The following is a 21,957-nucleotide window of genomic DNA, read 5'->3' on the forward strand; positions in this document are numbered from 1 at the left end:
GGGTTTCTATCGAGAAGTCTGTAGTCTTATTGAGACTCCCTTTTTTGTGATTTTTTTTATCCCTTTCAGCTTTCAGAATTTTTTGTCCCTAGATTTTGTAGTTTGATTATGATGTGCTTTAGTAAAATCCTCTTTGGATTGAAGACTTCTTTGCTTTCTGTACTTGGATGTTGGCATCAGATTTGGGAAGTTTTTAGCTATTATTTCTTTAAATATTCCCCTTTGGACCTTTTCTTGCTTTTCCTCTGGAAACTCTATTATATAAAAATTAGATCTTTTGTTGATGTCCTATAATTCTCATAGACTTTTTTTATTATTTTTCACTCTTTTGCTCCTCTGGCTGGATAATTTCAAATGTTCTGTCTTTGAGCTCACTGATTCTTTCTCCTGCCTGATTGTGCCTGCTGTTGAAGTTTTCTATTGTGTTTTTGCATTTACTTAGTGTATTCTACCTCCCTAGGATTTCTATTTTTTTTTTGCTTTTTCAGAGACGGTCTCACTCTGTCACCCAGGCTGGAGTGCAGCGGCACAATCTCGATTCACTGCAACTTCCACCTCCTGGGTTCAAATGATTCTTGTGCCTCAGTCTCCTGAGTAGCTGGGGCTACAGTCGTATGTCACCATACCCAGCTAATTTTTGTATTTTTAGTAGAAATAGGATTTTGCCATGTTGGCCAGGTTGGTCTGGAACTCCTGATCTCAAGTGACCTGCCTGCCTCAATCTCTGAAAGTGCTGGAATTATAGGCATAAAGCACTGCACCTGACCTTTTTTTTTAAATTTCTATTTATTTTTTAAACTCATGATTTGTGTATGTATTATTTTTTATATTTCCTTTAATTTTATATCCACATATTTTATAGTTTACTAAATTCATTCAAGAGGATTAATTCTGAACTATTTGTTATTTCATAGGTCTCAATTTTTTAGGGCTCAATGTTAGAACTTTGTTTCATAGGTGTCATGATTTCCTTGATGTTTGTAATCCTTGAATTCTCCACAATTGAGAAGATAGCCACTTCTTTCAGGTTTTACAAGGTTTTCTATCTTCTTGGCAGAGATAGACTTTACTGTTTAATATAGGCTGTGATTCTAGGTGGGACTGAACCCTGGGCTTCCTTGTCAGGTGAGACGACTGATTTAATTCTGCAATCAAGCAGAGCTGATGGCTGGGAATTGTAGTTGACTCTGATTGGGCCAAGCGACGGAGTATATTCCCTTGACAGATGGTATTGGTATTTAAGATCTGAAATTGGACAGAGTTACAGGCTGGGCCCCAAGGGTAAATGGAGTTCCCACTTTGGACAAATAAGACCAGCTGTTATGCTTGATAGAGATGCATGGTTGAGGTTTACCTCCCTGCCTAGGTGGGGACTTGGGTTGAGCTTTGAAGATGATCTGAGCACCATTTAAACTTCTGGGTCTGGCAAAGTCCCTGCTCTTTGCCAAATTGCACTGTGGTGAGCATCACTCTTGCTGGGCAGGGGCTTGGAGTGGGGCTTGTAGCTGGGCCTCTTTGCTGGGATATTCAAGCCAGATCCTACAAATTATGGGAGCCACCAGCTCAGCTTTGCAGGTGGGCTATGCTGTTCACTAGTTATTCTGATTGAGCACCATCACTGGCAGGTACAGAGGGCCACCACAAAGATCTGTGTGCTGACTGCCATGGGCTCTACCATCTTGCTTTGTTTCCACTTGGCCTCAGATATTCTGCCTATGCTGTTACACTTTCTTTTCCTGTACAGTGAGGCCAAAGTTGGCTTCCTGAGAAGTGTCTTGAAACATGAGAAAGACTAGATGTGGTGCTCTTTTCTCACTTTAGAAACCATGAGCCTTGGACAATCCTCTCTTTTTGGTACTACATCAACTACAAAGGGATATTTTTAAGAATCACCATAACATAATCCTGACCATTTGTAAATAAAACCTTTTTAGAAATGGTTGGGTCAAGCAGGCGAAAATGATCATTAAGAATACAGAAAATGTGAAAAATCAAGTGGTAAAATCTGAAGGCCAAGGCTAAGATTGACAAAGAGGGAGGGATTGATAAAGAGAGAAGTGGGGAGAGAGATAATGATATGATCTGTATGTTTGTCTCCTCCAAATCTCATATTGAAATGTGATCTTTAATGTTGAACAGACCCCTGTAATCCCAGCAGTTTGGGAGGCTGAGGCATGCGGATCACGAGGTCAGGAGATCGAGACCATCCTTGCTAACACGGTGAAACCCCATCTCTACTAAAAATACAAATGTTGAACATGAGGCCTGGTGGGAGATGTTTGGGTCATAGGGATGGATCCTTCATGAATAGCTTAGAGCCGTCCTCTTGGTAATGAGTTAGTTCTCCTTCAGTTTGTTTACACAAGATCTGATTGTTTAAAGGAGTCTGGGATCTTCCCCTTTTCCTTTCTCTCTTTAACCCCATCTCCCATGTTCCCACTTCTGCCATATGACTGCCTGCTCCTGCTTCACTTTACACAATGAGTAAAAGCTACCTGAAGCATCACCATAAGCTGAGTAGTTGCTGGCACCATGCTCCCTGTACAGCCTGCAGAACTATGAGCCAACTAAACTTCTTTTCTTTATTAATTACCCAGGCTCAGTTATTTATTTATAGCAATAAAAATGGACTAATACACACACAGAGAGAGGGATAAAAGAAAGTTCACACAAGGATAAAAGTATTTTTTTAAAGAAACATTTGTAAATTGTGGTCACAAAATACATTATAAGGTAAGGCTCATTTGTTTTCTAAAAATTAAAATTTCATAAATCACATCTGAGCAAAGTTCAATTGAATTAGAAAAACACTAAACTATATTATTTTAAATTTTATAAGATAGAAAAGAGCAATTGAAATTAGAAAATACATTAATCTGAATTCCAATTAAAAACACTACATATCAAAATCTGAAATGCGTAGTTAAATACTGTCAAAGAATAAGAGAATATCCCTAAATATTCTGAGCCAAAAATGAAGCAGAAGCAGAAGAAGAAGAAGAAGAAAGAGAAGGAGGAAGAGCAGGAGAAGGAGGAGGAGGAAAAGGAGGAGGAAGAAAGTTATGGAGGAAGAAGAGGAGTTGAAGCAGATGGGAGAAGAAAAAGAGGAGGTAGCACTTCAGCTGTAAAGGCTCAGAAGAACAAACAGAATAAACATGATGATATTGAAAAGAAGAAAATCGTGAAGTAGAAAAAACATAAACTAAATAGAAAATAAAACAACAAGGAAAGTTAAAAACCATAAAATCAACTCTGGACTAACTGCAAAACAGGTAACTTTTTTTCTCAAGACTAATCAAATAAAACAGACGCCTGTAATCCCAGCACTTTGGGAGGCTGAGGCGGGCAGATCACAAGGTCAGGAGATCAAGACCATCCTGGCTAACACAGTGAAACCCTGTCTCTACTAAAAATACAAAAAAAAAAAATTAGCCAGGCGTGGTGGCGGGCGCCTGTAGTCCCAGCTACTCGGGAGGCTGAGGCAGGAGAATGGCATGGACCGGGGAGGCGGAGCTTGCAGTGAGCCGAGATCGCGCCACCGCATTCCAGCCTGGGCGACAGAGCGAGACTCCGTCTCAAAAAAAAAAAAAAAAAAAAAAAAAAACAAAGAAAGAAAAGAAAAGGTATAAATAAATAGAGGAAAATAAAGACTTTAAAAAATAAGATTAAAAAAATTTTAAAACATAAACAACTGTATTCCGGTTAAGTGAAATACCAAACTAAAAAACAACACAAATTGATTTTAGAAGAAATATACGACCTAAAAGAATTTTAATATTAATACCAGGTTCTGATGCTTTTATAAAATTTCAAAAACTGGGTAATCTTCATCATGTAAAACCATTTTAGATTAATAGAAACAGAAGAAAATTTTCAACTCATTTTAGTTATTAAAACCAAAATAGAATAAGCAACAAATGGAAACTGAAATTATGGGCAAAATTCATTCATATGTAGGAAAAAATATTAGAAATTTCTAAATACACCAGATATGGGGTGGCATTTATCACAAGGACATATATATGGTCAAGAGCATAAAATATATTTATTAATTATATCACATTAGGTATTAAAGAGTAAGTGATTGTATAGGTGCAAGTAACATACTAAAAAAATCTATACTCCTTGGTGTTTTCAAAAATTCACACAACAAAGTAATAGCAGAAAGATAAACATTCTAAACGTAATGACGATTATTTAAAAATCAAAAGCAAACATACACATTTTGATGCTTAGAAACACTGTACTTTATTTCCAGACAAAAACAACAAAAATTAAAAATGTACTACCACAAATGTATTCAAAATTATATTTCAGTTGCTATGTAATAAAATGAGTTAAAAATGTAAATTAACTACATAGGAAACAAGAAGAAAGCAACAAAGTTATTCTTATTTGCAGACAATCAGTTTATTTTATCCAGAGAGATCCTCCTGAGTGGGCCTGGCTTAATCAGGTGAAAGTCCTTAAAGAGGTACCTAGACCTTTCTGTGAAGAGTCTTTACACATTGGCAGCTTTGAAAGAGTAAGATTTTCTGAGGTAGACATCATATCAAGAGGGCCACATGGCAAGGAACTATAGCCATTCTCTAGGAGCCGAAAGTGGCCTGTCACATCAACAGCCAGCAGGAAGCTCAGGCCCACAGTCATTTTAGCCACTAACAATTAATTTTACCAACAAACCAAATGAGCTTGGAACTGGCTGTGAAAAGTCAGCCCTAGGCAACAATCTTACTTGAGGAAGACCAGTGAGATACTGAAGCAGAGGGCCCAGCTAGACATCCCAGAAATTCTGACACACGAAAATTTAGAGACAATAAGGAGTTGTGCTGCTTTAAGCATTTATTTATGTGCTAATTGTTATGTAGAGATGGGAAAATAATACAAAGGACAGTACTTTCATAGTCACAGGGAAAAATAGGAAAGAGTGCAAGAAATGGGTTACATTTTATGTTTGGTGCTTCCTAGTGCAGGGAGCTTCTTAGCACTTCAAGGAGTGACCTGGTCTTGTTTTGAAGGACACTACTGAAAGTTCCAGGAAAGCCTGGCATAGGTGGAAGGTGAGCAAATGGGAGATTAACTGCTTTTTTCAAAAGTTTGTGGTTGTTATCAGGGTTAGATCTTGAACCAGAATTTTCTGACCTCTTAATGACTTTTAATACACTTTGATTCTCCACTCAAAAATCGTAAGTATTTAAGTGGAAATATACATACATACATAGATGATACTGCAAATGCAACCATTAAAAATTCATGTATCAGTATTGCATATACCCAGATAATCACACACTGTGTTTGCTCTTATTCTTTGAAACATGAGAATATCTTTCCACATTTTTTACTTGATTCTTTCTTTGCAGAGATACCAGCAAAGATTCCATAAGTTGAATTATAACATGTAAAGACATTAGAATTTACTTGAAGCTAAATGTATATACCTTATCCTTTAAGATACATTGTTAGCAATGGCCTTTCTCACCCTTCAGTTGATGAATAAATTGTACTTACTGCTACCGCTTAAGGGGCCCAGGGTACTGAGCTGACAGGGAAATCCATCTTTAGACATGAGAACACTTTGGCTTTTGAGTTACTGTTAAACTTTTTTTTAGTGCACAGTTTGACAATGCATTCTGCTGCTTTCCCTGATCGTTCAGAAGTTCTTCTGTAAAGTGCAGGCACATTATAAATATTGGCCTGTAATGATTCTATTATTATCCAAATAGGCTGCCTCTTCACTCTCGGGAAAAGGTCTGGATGTTTGAAGAAACATGTCAAAGGAAAACGTGAGTTAGTCTAAGACTCCTCTTCTATTTCCTAAAGGTACAATTTAGTGCATGTTTAGTTTTGATAAGCTAGAACGAAGGTATATTGATTCCCTCCCTTTTAATCTCTGCGAGGAACAAGTAAACAAAGATGTTTCTATAGGACGTGTTTCCATAGGATGCTTCTATTGGACATGTCCTGTTAATGAAGGACACTTTACAAAGTGGAGGGTAAAAGCAGAATGGAGAGGCTACATAGATGGTATGCTGAGAATTCAGTGAGCAGAGATTGAGTCCACTTGTTTTTCCAAGGTCTTAGTTAGCCGTAAATAAACTAGAGTCCCTTCAGAAGGGCCAATAAGCAAAGCCGTGTTTGGAATCCCATACTTGTGTTCATTTTTATTGTTCTATATTCATTTCAGGGAATCTTTGGATTGCTCTCTCTTAGAAACTGACGGCTTCTTACACTGGTTGTGAGTTGTAAGGTCTTTGGTATTAGATTCAGCAAAAACAGAAAAGGAACAGCTGGAAAGGGACTTTGTGCTAATTAGTGAACTAGGTATCACTTTGAAAGGTGGGTATACTGAAACTCTATTTTTAACAATATGATGCTGAAAGCAGCAAAATTAAGTAAATTGAGGAAAGCCACCAACTAGATTATTGAAGAAGAGCTCTTTCCAAAATGGGATAAGTTAGCTATATCCCAACTATCCTAGATAGCTATTCAGGCTATCTCCAGAGAAAATGAGGCCGGGCACAGTGGCTCACACCTGTAATCCCAGCACTTTGGGAGTTTGAGGCGGGTGGATCACGAGGTCAGGAGTTTGAGGCTAGCCTGACCAACATGCTGAAACCCCGTGTCTACTAAAAATACAAAAAATTAGCTGGGCATGGTGGCACGTGCCTGTAATCCCAGCTACTTGGGAGGCTGAGGCAGTAGAATCACTTGAACCCAGGAGGCAGAGGTTTCAGTGAGCAGAGATCGAGCTACTGCACTCCAGCCTAGGTGACAGAGGGAGACTCCGTCTCAAAAAAAAAAAAAAGAAAAAAAAGAAGGAAAATGAGGCTTAAGTATTCATATTGAAAAAGTGCACACAGTTAGCAATATGACAATTAGCAATATCCTTTTGATTTGAAATACAGTTTCTATTTGGTTCTGCACTCTTTTTTTTATTATTATACTTTAGGTTTTAGGGTACATGTGCACAATGTGCAGGTTTGTTACATATGTATCCATGTGCCATGTTGTTTTGCTGCACTCTTAATAGGTAGACTCTCAGTTAACTATTCTGGCACCTGATTATGGGTTGTTTTGCATGCAGAGGAGGAATTCAGTGAATCTGGACAGAAAAGGTCCACTTTATGAACTTGTTCCTCAGTAAATAATTACTCATTGTTTGGTTTCACTCGTAAATGGTCCACATACATACAACATGTTAACATATATAAGAAGGATACACAAGTTGTAAGATAATATTGTGCATACTCTATATGTATCAAATAAAGATGTCCTCAAAAGTGTTCTTTCTTTTGAGGAGAGTGTTCACATTTAACTCATAGCATTGGCAAAAGCTTAGAATTTTGTTGAAATTTAGTTGCAACTAAAAAATGTCATTCCCTTTCTTCATTTCCACCTCCCCTAAAACTACATAATTGATTTCAAAATGAGCATTATGGATTCAAAGGACCAAATTGGTTTAATAACAGAAATGTAATCCCACAATAGAACTTGACATGATAATTATTTTCTATGCCACTCGTATTCCATTCCTGGATGCTATATTGTCTGATAATCTTTGGAGGTTTTTTAATTTCTGCACTTTTTGAATCTTCATCAACTGCTATTTCAATTTTTGATGAACAGTAAAAGTCCTTTGATTCCTGGACTTACCTAAATGCCCTTTGTTGTGGTGGTATCATCTGAAATCTTCACTATAAGTATTTGACACTTCCATCCATCACAGCATCACAGCATGCATTGCTGGACACAAATTATGAGTCATTAAGCAAGTAATTGTGCTCTTAGACTGGTGTCACTCTTGACATTTGTTCTGAGTCCTCTAGACACATCTCCACTTAAAATGCTATATCTGAATAATCTCCTACTTTCTTAAAAGATGAATAATATACAAATATATAAAAACAGATCTGCAAGGGAAATTCAGTTACAAAAGATATTTATTTTAATAAAGTAGTCCTTTTTGTGCCATTGGTATAGATAGATTCTCTGAAATGTGAAATTAGATCAGCAGTCTTTGTTGATAATGTTCATGTGAAAATTTGGCATCTGCATATTTTTCTAGTTAAATAATCTTAGAGTACTAATTTACTCTAATGACAGAGACACCATTTGGCTTCACAAAAAACATAAAACTAATCTAAGGTCCATTTCCTATTTACGCGGTGTATACAACATTCAGTTGTAACATTCACTGAAGTTTAAAAAATGAGTTCAAGCAAATTTAAAGCACGGGGACACTGGCACAAGAACTCTTTGCCATGAATGGTAATTTGAATTTAATTACACATGTTATCAATATTCATTTTCTATCAACATTTTAAAAAGCACTCAGCCTTGCCTTTCTCTTCTGTAAACTTCTACATCTTAGGGTATTCTACCATCACCTAAACCAAACCTTCTTGCAATTATTTGTTTACAATCTTTCTCTCCCACTAGAAAGATGTTGAGGACATACCACACATTTCTATAGCTGTAAAATGTAGTCCAATGACTCTCCAGCATGATGTGAATAATATGTTTGTTAAATTAATTAGATTACTTCTGCTTTTCTGAAGCTCGATATTACTTCATTTCCCTTAAACACCAGTTCTACTCTGTATTCCTTTGTCTGTAGATTTCCAAAAAATTCAATTTAATAACCACAAAGATAGCATTTGATCATATAATATACATTGTTCTTTGGCTCTTTTATTAATTATGTAATTTATTGATACTTTCATTCACCTGTGTATTAATTGACTCAATAATCAAATAGTTCAGATTTTTTTATTTTTTAAGGATGGGTGATACATCTAAAATATAAATTTTTAATTCCCCAAAATTTCTAGTCCAGTGTTAAATGTAACACTAGTTGCGTATCCTTCAGCACATTACTTAACATCTCTTCCAGAGTTTCCACTGTTATTAAGTGGAAATACAATAGCATGTTGTATTTGAAGTGAAGATTAAATTAATCATATAGGAAAGTGTAGCCATGGAACAAATACTATATAACTGTTTGTTGTTGTTGCATTATTAGCTGACTAATAAATCCATGCCAAGTTGCCTGATAAACACAGTTTATTCCTGGAGAGCAAAGATTTTAAGAATAGTAAATTAGGATTTTTTTCTAATTTCTAGAGTTCATAGAGTGATTGCTTCTTTTATGATTAAAAAAATTCAAAAGACAAAGCTGTATAAAACATGGTGATATATTAAAACAAAATTATGAGTAATAAATGAATCAATCAACCAAGTTACCAAGTTACCTATCTTTTAAAAATATACAATAAGTTATGAATATACTGGAATGCTTTATTCTGAAACATATAACCATTTTTCAGTTTCTAACGTGGAAAAAAATGGCCAATGCAGGTTGACTGCTGCGTGCCTGTTTCAGTTCTGCTTAGCTCAAGTTCAGAACTCATCATCACAAGTGGTTTTAAATACTTTTAAATTGTTCTTCTAAGATAAGCAAAGCTAATTTACAAAGATTCAGATTTCTTTATCTGAGCCACAAAAATACTCTTAAGTTGTTCTCTGTTCGTTTATCTGTATTTTTGAACTAATGTATTTCCTATTTTTAACAAGTCTAGCTAGAACATAGTTGGCAAAGTATAGAGCTGGGAGTGAGTTTGTTGAAAGTCTCCTTGTGTCTTACATCTGCACTTTTGTCACTGCGTTCACCTTGAGCGGGTCATTTGACTTCTAATCTTAGGATCCTCATTTGAAATGGTGATATGCAGAAAAATAGAAAATGTGAGTGGAGTGACTCGCACAGTGTTTGGTACAGTAGTTGCTCTGTGAAGGCTATTTCCATCATCCCCAAGCTTTCTCCTTGGAGCTATAATTTAGTTTTTCAAAATAGAACAACGTGATTTTTTTTGTTGCTTCTATTGGAAATCCCAGCCTTTCTTTTTCCAGAGAAGCTTAGTAATTGGCGTCATTGGCAGCCAAGTGTTATTAAAAATTTATATTTGGAAATCGTGCAGGGTCCTTAAAAAACATCTGATCTATGTTCCTTCTCAGAATATAATCATCACTGCAACAGCCCTGAATTCTGATTATTCACATCCTCCTTGAACGTCTCCATTTTCCAGGAACTCCCTCTGTCCATAGATGATGCATTGTAATTCTGTCCATCTCTGCTGAGATCTAAAATTCATTTTCCTGCTTTCTCTCCATTGACGTCTCCCTGACTCCTTGAGTAACCACATAACAGGTCCGACCTCTCTTCCTAGCCCACCTCAGCTCTGTCAACCAGCGTCGCTGTGGCATCCAGCTTCCTCGCTCTCATTTTATGTATTTAATCTCTCAGAGAAAGACTATTCCTTGTTCTGAGGTTTGGGGAGCAAGTTATTTACTATCTATCTTTGGGCCCTCCGTTTATTTAGCTAAGGGCACAGATAATATCTACTTTTCTTTGTTGTGGGAAATAAATAAAATTATGTGTACTATTCAAAAAGCATTTATTAAGCCCCAATTATATGCCAGGCCTCAGTCTAGAACGTGGAGATGTAACAGTGAACACAATAAACAAATGTCTCTCTTTCATGAGCTTTCTTCCTTGTGGAGGAGGCAGACAGAACACAACCTGTCATAAGCATAGTAAACAAGCAAGATAGATAATAGGTTGGTAGGTAGTGATAAATGATAACATAGAATAGTAGGACACATGTAATATTGGGGTACGAGGTAGTAAATTTAGGAAAGGTATACAGGGAAGACTTATGAGAAAGGTAACATTTGAAGAGACTTGGAGGGCCAAAGAGTTAGATGTGTTTGGGAATGAGAACATTCCAGACAGTTGGAACAGCAAGTATGGGGGCCTTGAAATGGGACCTTGACATCATTTCTGTCATGAAATAAAAATCAATCAATGAACTTAACATCAGTTTTTCTACAGCAATGTTTAATTTAACCTAATAGAGTCTCTGAACATTCTTCTTTAAGAAAAATCTTATATTTTCTCACCACAACAGTACACATAGGGAAACTGGTAGTGATATTATCATAAGAATAACAATACACCTATTTAGAATTTAATTTTACAGTGCTCATACGCATTAGCTTGCATTTCCAGACTAATCAAGTTATTGGAACATTGGCCACCCAAATGCTTTTTACAATCAACATTTTTGGCTATGTATTTAGCTTTCAGAGACAATCATAATGATATTTCATCTCCAAATATCTCGTGTCTTCTAGTGTAATAGAAAAGAAACAAACATCTACTGCTTTTCATTCGGAAGACACACATGCCAGATGTGGTTAAAGTTTGTCCATGGAACATGAAATTTCAAATTGTAAACAAACCCCAAAGAAAATATTAAGGACAAATGCATAACTAAACGTTAATGAATACTGTTATTTCCTCTCCCTTTCCTTCATATTTTCCATAAAAGTTTTAAAGATTAACATTTTAATATTTTATCAAAGGGCTCATGATTATTTGACATTGTCTGATGTGTCTAAGCAAGAAATATATATATATGCACACATGAAGGTCAAATTGTGCTCTCTTTTCTAGGAAGGGACACTTTTCCCTAAAATTTAGCCAGTATGCTGCATGTAGACCAACGCAGCTAGAAAGTGTCTCACTCACTCTCAAGGGAAAGAGGCAGGGGAGCAAGACTATTGCCAATCAAACAACACCTGTTAAATCTGCCTACTTGGGCTTACATTACAATGACCCATTAGGCATAAAGGGTAACTTTAACCATACTTGTTTAGGATTTTATTATTTCTGAGCCACAATCTGTTGTTGTTGTTGTTGTTGTTACACTACAGAATGTTGAATTAGGATTAAGATATCGTTAGATAAATTCGGAGTTGCAGATAATCAAGTAAAATATAAACTGAAAGCAGAAAATATTCAGATAAAAATAGTCTGCGTATTGTGGAAATGACTGTATGTCTGATGATTTGCTGTCAGTTTCATTGAACTGTAACATTAGTGTGCAACTCTGCTTAACATTTCCTTAAAACTTATTTCCTAATTTTTTTTATTTTTTATTTTATTTATTTTTTTATTTTTTTCAGAAATCTCCAAGTGAGAAGACCTTGTTCGTCTTCCGAAAGTCTGGTAACTTTCACCTGCACATAATGCTACCATCGTGGTTTCCTTTTCCTTCCTTCTTTCCACCTTTCCCTTCCCTTTCCTCCCCTCACCTCCCTTTCCCTTCCGTTCTTTATCTTTAAGATATAATCGATAACAAACAAACAAAACACTTTGCACGTGTTTAATTTATACAATTTGGTGAGTTTGGACATGCACATGCATCTATGATATTATCCGTATAATCAAGGTACAAGTGCATTCATCCACCAAAAATTTTCTTATGTCTCTTTTGTGTGTGAGTGTGTGTGTGTGGGTGGGGGAGGGGGGTGGTAAGAATGCTTAACATCTGACCTACTCTTTTAACAAATGTTTAAGTACTCAATACAGTACTGTTAACTATAGGCGCTATGTTATACAGAAAATCTGCACGACTTATTCATTTTGCGTAATTGAAGCTTTATACCTTTGAATAACAACTCCTCCTTCCCCTAACCCAGACCCTGGCAACTACCACTCTCTTTTCTGATTCTTTGAGTCTGAAAATTGTAGATACCTCATATAAGTAGAATCATACAGTATTTGCCTTTCTAAGACTGGCTATTTCATTTAGAATGGTGTCTTCCAGATCAATTCATCCTGTAACAAATGTATAATTCATTTCTTTTTAATGACTGAGTAATATTTGTTTCTATATCTTGACTGTTGTGAATAGTGCTGCAATGAACATGGGCATTCTAATAGCTCTTTGACATTCTTATTTCAGTCATTTATTGAATGTGTGTGTGTATATATATGTATATATACACAAAGACACAGAAAAGGAATTGCTGGACCATAAGATAGTTTTATTTTTAATATTTGGAGAAACCTTCATACTATTTTCCAAAGTGGCTCTACCAGTCAGCATTCTCACCAATAGTATTAAATTCTTTTCATATCCTCACCAATACATTGTCTATTTATATATATAATAGCCATCCTGATGGGTGTGAAGTAATATCTCATTGTGCTTTCACTTAGCATTTGCCTAATTAGTGATGTTTAGAAATTTTTTACATAATTGTTTGCCATTTTTATGTCTTCTTTTGAGAAATACCTATTTAGATCCTCTGTCTAGTTTTTTTTATCAGGTTGGATACTAATCCCTTATCAGATGTATGGCTTGCAAATTTTTTTTTCTATTCTATAGATTGCTTCTTAACTCTGTTGTTTACTTTGCTGTCAGAAGCTTTTTAGTTTGATGAATTTCCATTTGTCTATTTTTGTTTTTTGTTTGTTGGTTAAGCTTTTGGGGTCAATTCCAAAAAAGCATTGCCCAGACCAATGTCGTATAGTTTTTTCCCTATTGTTTTTTCAGTAGTTTTATAATTTCAGGTCTTATGTTTGTCTTTAATCCATTTTAAGTAGGTTTTTGTGTATAGTGTATGCGAAGGGTCCAAATCCATTCTCTTGTATGGGGGTACCTAGTTTTTCCAAAACAATTTGTTGAAAATATTCTCCTTTCAGTATTTTGTGTTTTTGGCATCCTTATTGGTGATCAATTGACTGTATAATGCAGAAATTTATTTCTGGGCTTGAAAGACTCAGTGATCGTGTTTAACTATCAGATTTAAAGCATGCATCCCAAAATATTTTATTATATATTTTTTCACTCTTATAAGTTATATATAGGTACCATATATTATATATAAGATAAAAGTAAATCAAAATAGAAATAATACACAAATATTATAAATATGGAATATATCCTAAACTCATATCTTCTTTTGCACTCTGAATAACAAATTGCAGCCCAGTCCTTGTAGCTAAATTCTTATTTTACTACATTTATATTTTTCTACCTTTTCCTTTTTCAAGCCATCTTTACACATTTTTTCTTTCCCTAAGTTTTTCAAGATTAATCTTCTGAAGTGGGAAAACTGGAATTATATCAGGGACTCCCCACGGCAAAATTCGATTCTCAAATCTCTACTCTTTTTTCTCCTGAAATATAAAACATGACACTATATACAAAAGGAGTCTTGCTTTCAAATCAGGATTTTTGCATTAGACTATTTAATATATCCAATATTTATTCTGCTTATTGAAACTACATGTATATGATATACCTAGGTAAATACTACAGAAGGGACTTCTTATTTTCTCTTTGCAATCCAGTGTAATATGATTAGATACAAAGTTGATATTTCTCCAGTTAGATTACTTGATGTCAGGTATTTTGAGCTCTGATGTTTCAGGTAGGGGAAAAAAATATGAAGAAACCAGGTTTTGCCGAAGGTCACCCTTAGAATCAGTAATAAAATCCAGATGTATGAGTTACTAGTCTATATTTTACCAGAATTTGTTGTAGATAATTTCATCAAAACACTATCTAATCTATCTGAAGATAGTAAATTTCAAGAAGTAAATTAATGTATTAATGACTGTTCTGAAAATATATATATTTTTTAACTTGTAAAATATGTTAGAGAAAAAAATGAGACACTTAAGAGATCCTCCCAAGCATCCTCCGAGTGGGGATAAAACGTCCACTAGAGGGCATTTCTTCTTGGACGCTCTGTGGTCAAGGCTGTAAGCTCATTCCTCAAAATGCTATGAACTCATGTTATCAAATTGGGAGTAACTAACTAAAAAAATTGAATGTGAAGTATTTTGATGCTTCCGGATTCACACAAGTAAGATCAGAACCACCTTTCCATTTCAAAATTGACAGAATTTGAGAGGCTATCCATTTCTGATAACTCTCCTAGTGTCAAGCATGTAGCATGTGTACGTTTTTTTAACCATTAAAACAAATTTGAAAGTAAAATTTTATTATACAAATTTAGAGATGAGAAAACTAGAGTCAACTAATCTATGTGTATTGTGCTCTTATTGTCATGATTTCTATGTGGTTTCATGCCCAATGGCGTCTTTGTATAAAAAAAATACAGATATAACTATGCTTATTTTTCTTATGCTGCTGTTTACTTGTATATGTTTCAGCTGTATATGTTTTAATATACATATACATACTGAAATGATTACCACAGTGAATCATACTAACATATCCATCTGTTTACATAGTTACTCTTTTTGTGTGTATGTGTGATATGTGTCTGAAATCTACTGTTAGTAAATTTCTAATATGCAATACAATATTACTAACTATAATTCTTCTGCTATGCATTAGACCTCTAGACTTATTCACTTTACATAAGTAAGTGCTAGTTTGTATCCTCAGACCTACAACTCCTCATTTCCCCTGCTCCCCATCCCTGCCTGGTAACCACCATTCTACTATCTGCCTGTATGAATTTGATGTTGTTATATTCCACTTGTGAGATCATACAGCACTTATTCGGTGACTATATTATTTCAGTTAGCTTGATTTCCTCAAGGTTCATCATGTGGTCACATATTCTATAATGTTCTGTTTTATATGGCACAATAACATTCCATTCCACGGGCATTGCATAGTTTTTGGTAATTGTCTAACCATCTTAGGTATTCCTGGTTGTTTAGAAGCATCATTCTTATTTCTGCCTTTACCTTCACATGGTGTTCCGTGTGTGTGTATGTGCACCTTCATGTCCCAATTTCCTTTTTACATGAGAATACCAGTCACATTAGATTAGGGTCCCATTGTACTCTAGAATGGCCTTTTCTTAACCTACCTAATTATATCTTCAATGACCTTACTTCCTAATAAAGGCACATTTTGAAGTATTAGGGACCTTCAACAAAGGGCTTTTTAGGGAAACATAGTCAACCTACAACAGTCACTTTATGTTTTACTCTATGATGGGCACTAGACTGGGTCCTCTAATAAATATAAATATAAGAGATGAGCCATTCTTGCTCTTTAGAATACTATGTGGAGTCCAAGAAGAACAAGATGTTGCTTCAGACAAAAAGGAAAAATGGCTTTAGATTGGAGAGTGACCTAATTTAGAACCAGTTCTGACAAAAAACTTCATGTGACCTTGAACAATTTATTTTACCATTTTTTTGTTTCTTCACATAGAAGATAAAATTACTGAATTGGATCTGTCGCTGCCCAGCAATAATACCCATTAGACATGGATTTTGTAGAAACACTATAGTAGATGATGCCTGAACCATCTTTCAATTCTAAGAGGTTGTCATATGCATCTGGAAGAGCCTGAGAATGCTTTTGAGTTATATGTTGAGCTTGACACCAAATACTGACCAACTTGATAACATCCCCTCTTTCCTTACCTCCATTCCTTTTCAATACATATGTTTCTTTGATATTGTATGTTTTTATGATATAATTGCTATGCCTCAAAATTTTGAATCCTAATCTAAGACATGTGAGGTGGGACTGATGCTTAGAAAATTATGTTGATACATTATAAAAACATCATAAAACCAGGATTTATTATTATTTCATTCTAAAATTATTGTTCTTTCCTCTACTATATGATCAAGTCTCTATAGCTTTTGAAAAATTCAACCTCTCTAAATATTTTTCATTTGGATTTGGAGTGTTTTAAATTTTACTTGAACTTCATTTTAAATTTTTTAATTTTTTAAAATGTTTTCTAACAGGGGCATGAAGCATAATAAGATTTTTATATTCTTTATTCCTTCCTTATGCAGCTAGGACAGGACAGTTTTCTCTTTGATATTTCTGGGAGAAAGAACAATTAGACTGTCATCATAAACTCTTGTTGTCAAAGGACAGTTTAATTCCATTGTCAAGTGCTGATGTCTTTAGTGCTAACTGCTGAGCATTAAGAAGTTCTGTTCTCACTGCCAGAGGCTTACTCATGTTAAATTCTTGTCAGCCTCCCTAATCATAAGCCGCTTAAATGAGGGAAAAAAAAACAGTGCTTCCAAATCTGAACCAAGTATGCTATATAAAGTTGGTGGACATGGTAACAACACTTGCCAAAGAAATATTCTAGCCAGCAGTGATATGGCATCCTGAGTAACGAGCTTAAGCAATCACCTAGACCTTGATGTGTCATCCTAAAAGTAAAATGGAAACATACCTAAAGAAACAAATAATATTTAAATTATTGAAAAGAGCAATAGATAAAATGATATGAAGAATATATTTGGATCTTCTACACTGAAATAAGCCCCTCTCTGCCCTGGTGTCATTTCAGGCCAATGAGCTATACCCAGTGATTCCAAAGTCCATGTATATTTATTCTGTTCTCATTGTGCAAAGTAACCACTCTGAAGTCAAGTAAGTCGTTGTCGATAGATAGTACTAATTGCATTAGGTTTTATATATGTGTGTCTGAATATACTATATAACAAACATATACAGTACATGATTTTGCCTTTTATATATATGCTTGCATGTGTGCATATATATGCAATCATGCATAGTTAATGGCACACGTATACACTTGTGAAATAGAATATCTACCAATTGCTAATGAAGGGATTTCTCTGATACCAATTCAACTTGTATGGGGAAAGCTACTTGCCTGCTTTATTTCTCAATTTTCTCATCTATGACACAACGTAAGCTGGTGCACATGTTATCTGTGTTATCTCCTAGTTCTTAAATCAATTTTACAACAGAATTGCATTTATCCAATAGGAGAAACACTTTCTAGCTTGAGTGTAATTGGTATATTTTACATTGCAAGTAACAGAAGCCCCATGGAGCCAAATTGATCAAAATATGGTATTTTAGAAGGATGAGGTGGATCTTACCTCAGGCATAGATGGGTACATAGATTCCAATGAAAATAATATGGCACTGTCTTCTTGTAGCTCTGCCTTTTCTTCTGTGCTGGGCTCTTGTTTACCTGCTACAGGCTGATATTCTCCACATGGTTGAGTCTGTGTCCAAGCACTGCCCAGCTTCACATCTACCTGGCCTCCAATGCAAGAGGCTTTTAGAACTGCCGTTAGAACAGTCCTGGGGAGAGCTTGGATTTCTGAGTTGAGACATGTGTAAACCCTTAAATCAATCACTCAAGCTGTGTGGACAGTTTTCCATGATACTCTGGACTAAGAACTGGCAGGAAACCAGCTGGATCAGCCATACTTACACAGATTTATTCCCCCATATTTCAAGGAAGTGAGCCATTTTGCTTGATCCAATACATACTTTTCTACAGTGCTTACAACTAAGAACTCAGATACAGTGTCTTAAAGGCTTGTTTCCTCTTACTCTTCAACATGAGCCTCTGCTCTAACCATTGTCAATCACTATGAATTTTCTTGTGTTTCATATTTTCTTGATTCTGGCTTGATAATTTCCCCTTCTTCCTAAAGCCCTTAGCATGCCTATCTTGTATACTTTCCCACCCACAACTCCAGATTTTCTCTACAAAATGTTGAAACAAATAAATACACATAGAAACAAAACAAAAAATAATAACTTAGCACACCTCTCTAGTAAATATTGTTTTCCTCAATGCTGGTGTAGAGAATTATTATTTTCTAAACTCCCACAGTGCCCTAGATTTTTCTGTTATTGCACTTACTACATGATACAGTGCTTTTTCTTTCCTACTACCAGATTCTTGCGTAAAACCAGACTCTTGCATAAATAAGGCATGTTTTGATCTAAAGAGGCATAAACACAAATTGAAATATTTTGTTTAAAAAGAAAAAAAATGGGAAGGATCCCAGTACGTTCATAACTATCAGAGAGTTGTCTTCATATTTCTTGTATTTGCTGACTTTGCATGTCCATTTTATGCTCTCCCTTTCCAGAAAAGCTGGGACACATGATGACTGCCATCCCTTGAGTCACTTGCCCTGTAGCTGCCACTGCTGGAAAAGGACTTGACTCTCTGTCCTTGTGCCCACTTTGAAAATCCCTGGGAAGTCCTTGGAGTCAGATGATCAGGCCTCCACTCCTCTGCCAAAAAGTCTGTTCAGTGAGTTTAGAATCATATAGAAAAGACATGGATGTGGGGGATCCTATGCCATGTATTTGAAACAGTAGCTGCCATATAATATGCTTTCAGTATATGAATGAATTCAAAAGGATATTATCATGCTGATACCTTCTAGATCAGGAGTCCCCAACCCCTGAGCCATGGACTGATATGGATCTATGGTGTGTTAGGAACTGGGCTGCACAGGAGGAGGTAAGTGGCAGGCAGGAGAGCATTACCACCTGAGATCCGCCTCCCATCACATCAATGGCAGCAGGGCACTAGATTCTCATAGGAATGTGAACCCCACTGTGTACTGTGCATGTGAGGGATATAAGTTACACACTCCTTATGAGAATCTAATGCCTGATGATCTGAAGTGGAACAGTTTAATCCCAAAACCATCCTCCTGCACCCACAAGTCTGTGGAAAGATTGTCTTCCATGAAACTGGTCCCTGGTGCCAAAAAGGTTGGGGTCCACTCTTCTAGAACTTAAACAGTGAAAAAGTTTCAATTTTAGACTCATATAAGTTGCCAGTTGGTGTAAAGCACTGGCTTTTCTCCCTTTTGGAGAATGCTTAGGAATAATGACTTTTTCAGATTTCAGTTTTCCACACTTTTCATCTGTGTAAAAGGGTATTTATGTTAAGGATATGTGGGCTAAAGGCCCAGATTCCAGATTAATAGCACAAAGCTTTCTTGTGAGTTAATATTATAATTATTATACTTTTTTCCCTTAAGGCTGTATTTTTTTCCATAGCCAAAATGGTGTTTAAGAAATTAAAGGCCAGCTTGAATGTGGAAGCTCAACTATAACTACAAGGCAAAAAACTAAATCTTGTCATAATATTCATGAGTGGTTATTAATAATGAGGACTTGCAACACTTTCATCTAAATTATCTTGGCCATGGAATTAAAATATACAGATTACTTTCCATTAAGATACCATGAATAAGAGACCAAGTTTATAATAATTAGAGTAGGTTTCAGAATTCTGCCCTGCACTCAACTCCTTACATTTTTTAAATTTTATTTTTAATTGTTGCAACCTCTGTGCCTCCGTTTTCAATTTATTTATACAATGATGATTTTAATGCTTTTCTGACAAAAGTCAAAGGGGTCATGTGAAAGCAAATACATTTTCTTGTTTTAATGCATATATAAACATAGTGCTAGTTCTCCTGTGTTAAATTTTTTTTTTCCTCATCATCAAGCAATGGTGTTTCTAGAATTTCCTTATAGGAGGAGTGAAGAGTAAGCATTTGGATTGGACCGGGATTTGGAGAACTTGTCATGTTGCTCCATGTGCATGTGAAATACATCATTGTAACTTAGAATGTGAATTATAGAACAAACAGGAAAGTTAGAAAAATATTCTAAACATTTTTATGATCTCTACTTGCAATAAGGAAACTGTTAGGTTTTTCTATCAAAGAATAAGTGTACCAAAAACAAAAATTTCTGGATGGACAAAAGGAGATTTGAGGGGCAAGGCTAAGGATGAACACAAACCCCATATTTTCCTGTTGCCACTGTTCCATGTTGCTGGGCTCTATTCCAGCAAAATTTTGGAAAGTGTTTCTACAGTTCTGCTCCTCATTTCTTTCTCACTTCAGAACAATGATGCCCTTTCCAGATAAAGCATCTTAATTAAACAGATGACATTTGAACTAGACCTTGAAGAACAGGTCAGAGTTATATTGGGAAAGAAGTAGGAGAGGAACACCCAGAAAATAACATTTATGAACATAAAAAGTCACAGAATATAAATGTCTCTGACAAAGATAGAGATCAAGGGTAAATTTTAGTGTGGCATGGATTAATTCACTAACTCATTTAATATATATATAGTTACATAGATAGCATGGATAGATACTAGAAATAAAACAATGGATTAGACATGGGCCCGACCTCATAATGTTTAGCAAATACTGTGTTCCCTAAGGCAGCGGTTCCCAACCTTTTTGGTACTAGGGACCAGTTACATGGAAGACAATTTTTCCACAGACTGGGATAGGGGGACTGTTTTCAGGATAATTCAAGCACATTACATTTATGTTGTACTTTATTTCTATTATTACTACATTGTAATACATAATGAAATAAGTATACAACTCACCATAATGTGGCATCATTGGAAGCCCTGAGCTTGCTTTCCTGCAACTAGATGGTTCCCTCTGGGGCCGATGGGAAACAATGACAGATCATCAGGCATTAGATTCTTACGTGAGGAGCCCGCAACCTACATCCCTCTCATGCACAGTCCACAGTAGGATTCACGTTCCTATAAGAATCTAGTGTCGTGGCTGGCAGATCAAACAGAAGGTGGAGCTCAGGCGATAATGTAAGAGGAAGCGGCCAGAAATACAGATGAAACTTCACTTGCTCACCTGCCTCTCACCTCCTGGTCTGCGTCCTGGTTCCTAACAGGCCATGGATAGGTACGAGTCTGTGGCCCAGGGGGTTGGAGACCCCTGTCCTAGAGTACATATGCAGTGGATGTTGAGAAACAGATTAATTCATTAATGCAGAGTCTTCAATGCCAAACAAAAGATTTGAGGGTTTTATCTGTTATAACTAATAACAACACTTGTGTTTCACTAATTATATGTCAGGCACTACACTAATAACTTAAAATTTATTCACTCACCTATTATTAGAACAACATTGTGATATCGGAATACACTTGATATGTCCATTTTACTGATGAGGAGATTCAGACATAGAGTAGTTATTTAACTTGAGTAAGGTCTTCAGAGCTAATAAGAGGAAGAACCAGGACTTGAGCATGGGTAGGGTGGCTTCGGAGTTGTAGTCTGGCTGTTTGTTTGTAATCACCAAAATGAAGCTAGAGTGATGTTTCAGTTTACATAACAGAGTCCTGAGGCTTAAAGATGCCAGGAAATTAATTTAAAGATATTGTAGTATGTATCCCTGGCCAGACTAGAACTCCAGTCCAGGAGAACGCCAGTGTTCCTTCTGCTTCACATAGAGAACACATCAGTACTGTGACACACAGAAAGGTTTTAGTGGGATGCTTGGTTGAGAAGAGAAA

At 35.8% G+C, this 21,957-nt stretch overlaps 1 long non-coding RNA gene across 1 annotated transcript in view; it reads right to left on the bottom strand.

Annotated features, from left to right (window-relative positions):
• LOC129464511 (uncharacterized) overlaps positions 1-17,888 on the bottom strand; it is a 28,501-nt gene extending 10,613 nt beyond the window's left edge. Inside the window, exon 1 of the long non-coding RNA XR_008651620.1 lies at positions 17,723-17,888. This is a non-coding gene — a long non-coding RNA (uncharacterized lncRNA). The remainder of the gene's footprint in view (positions 1-17,722) is intronic.
• Positions 17,889-21,957: the final 4,069 nt, after the last annotated feature.

Source organism: Symphalangus syndactylus, chromosome 16 (assembly GCF_028878055.3).
Source record: "Symphalangus syndactylus isolate Jambi chromosome 16, NHGRI_mSymSyn1-v2.1_pri, whole genome shotgun sequence".
Taxonomy (NCBI): Eukaryota; Metazoa; Chordata; class Mammalia; order Primates; family Hylobatidae; genus Symphalangus; species Symphalangus syndactylus.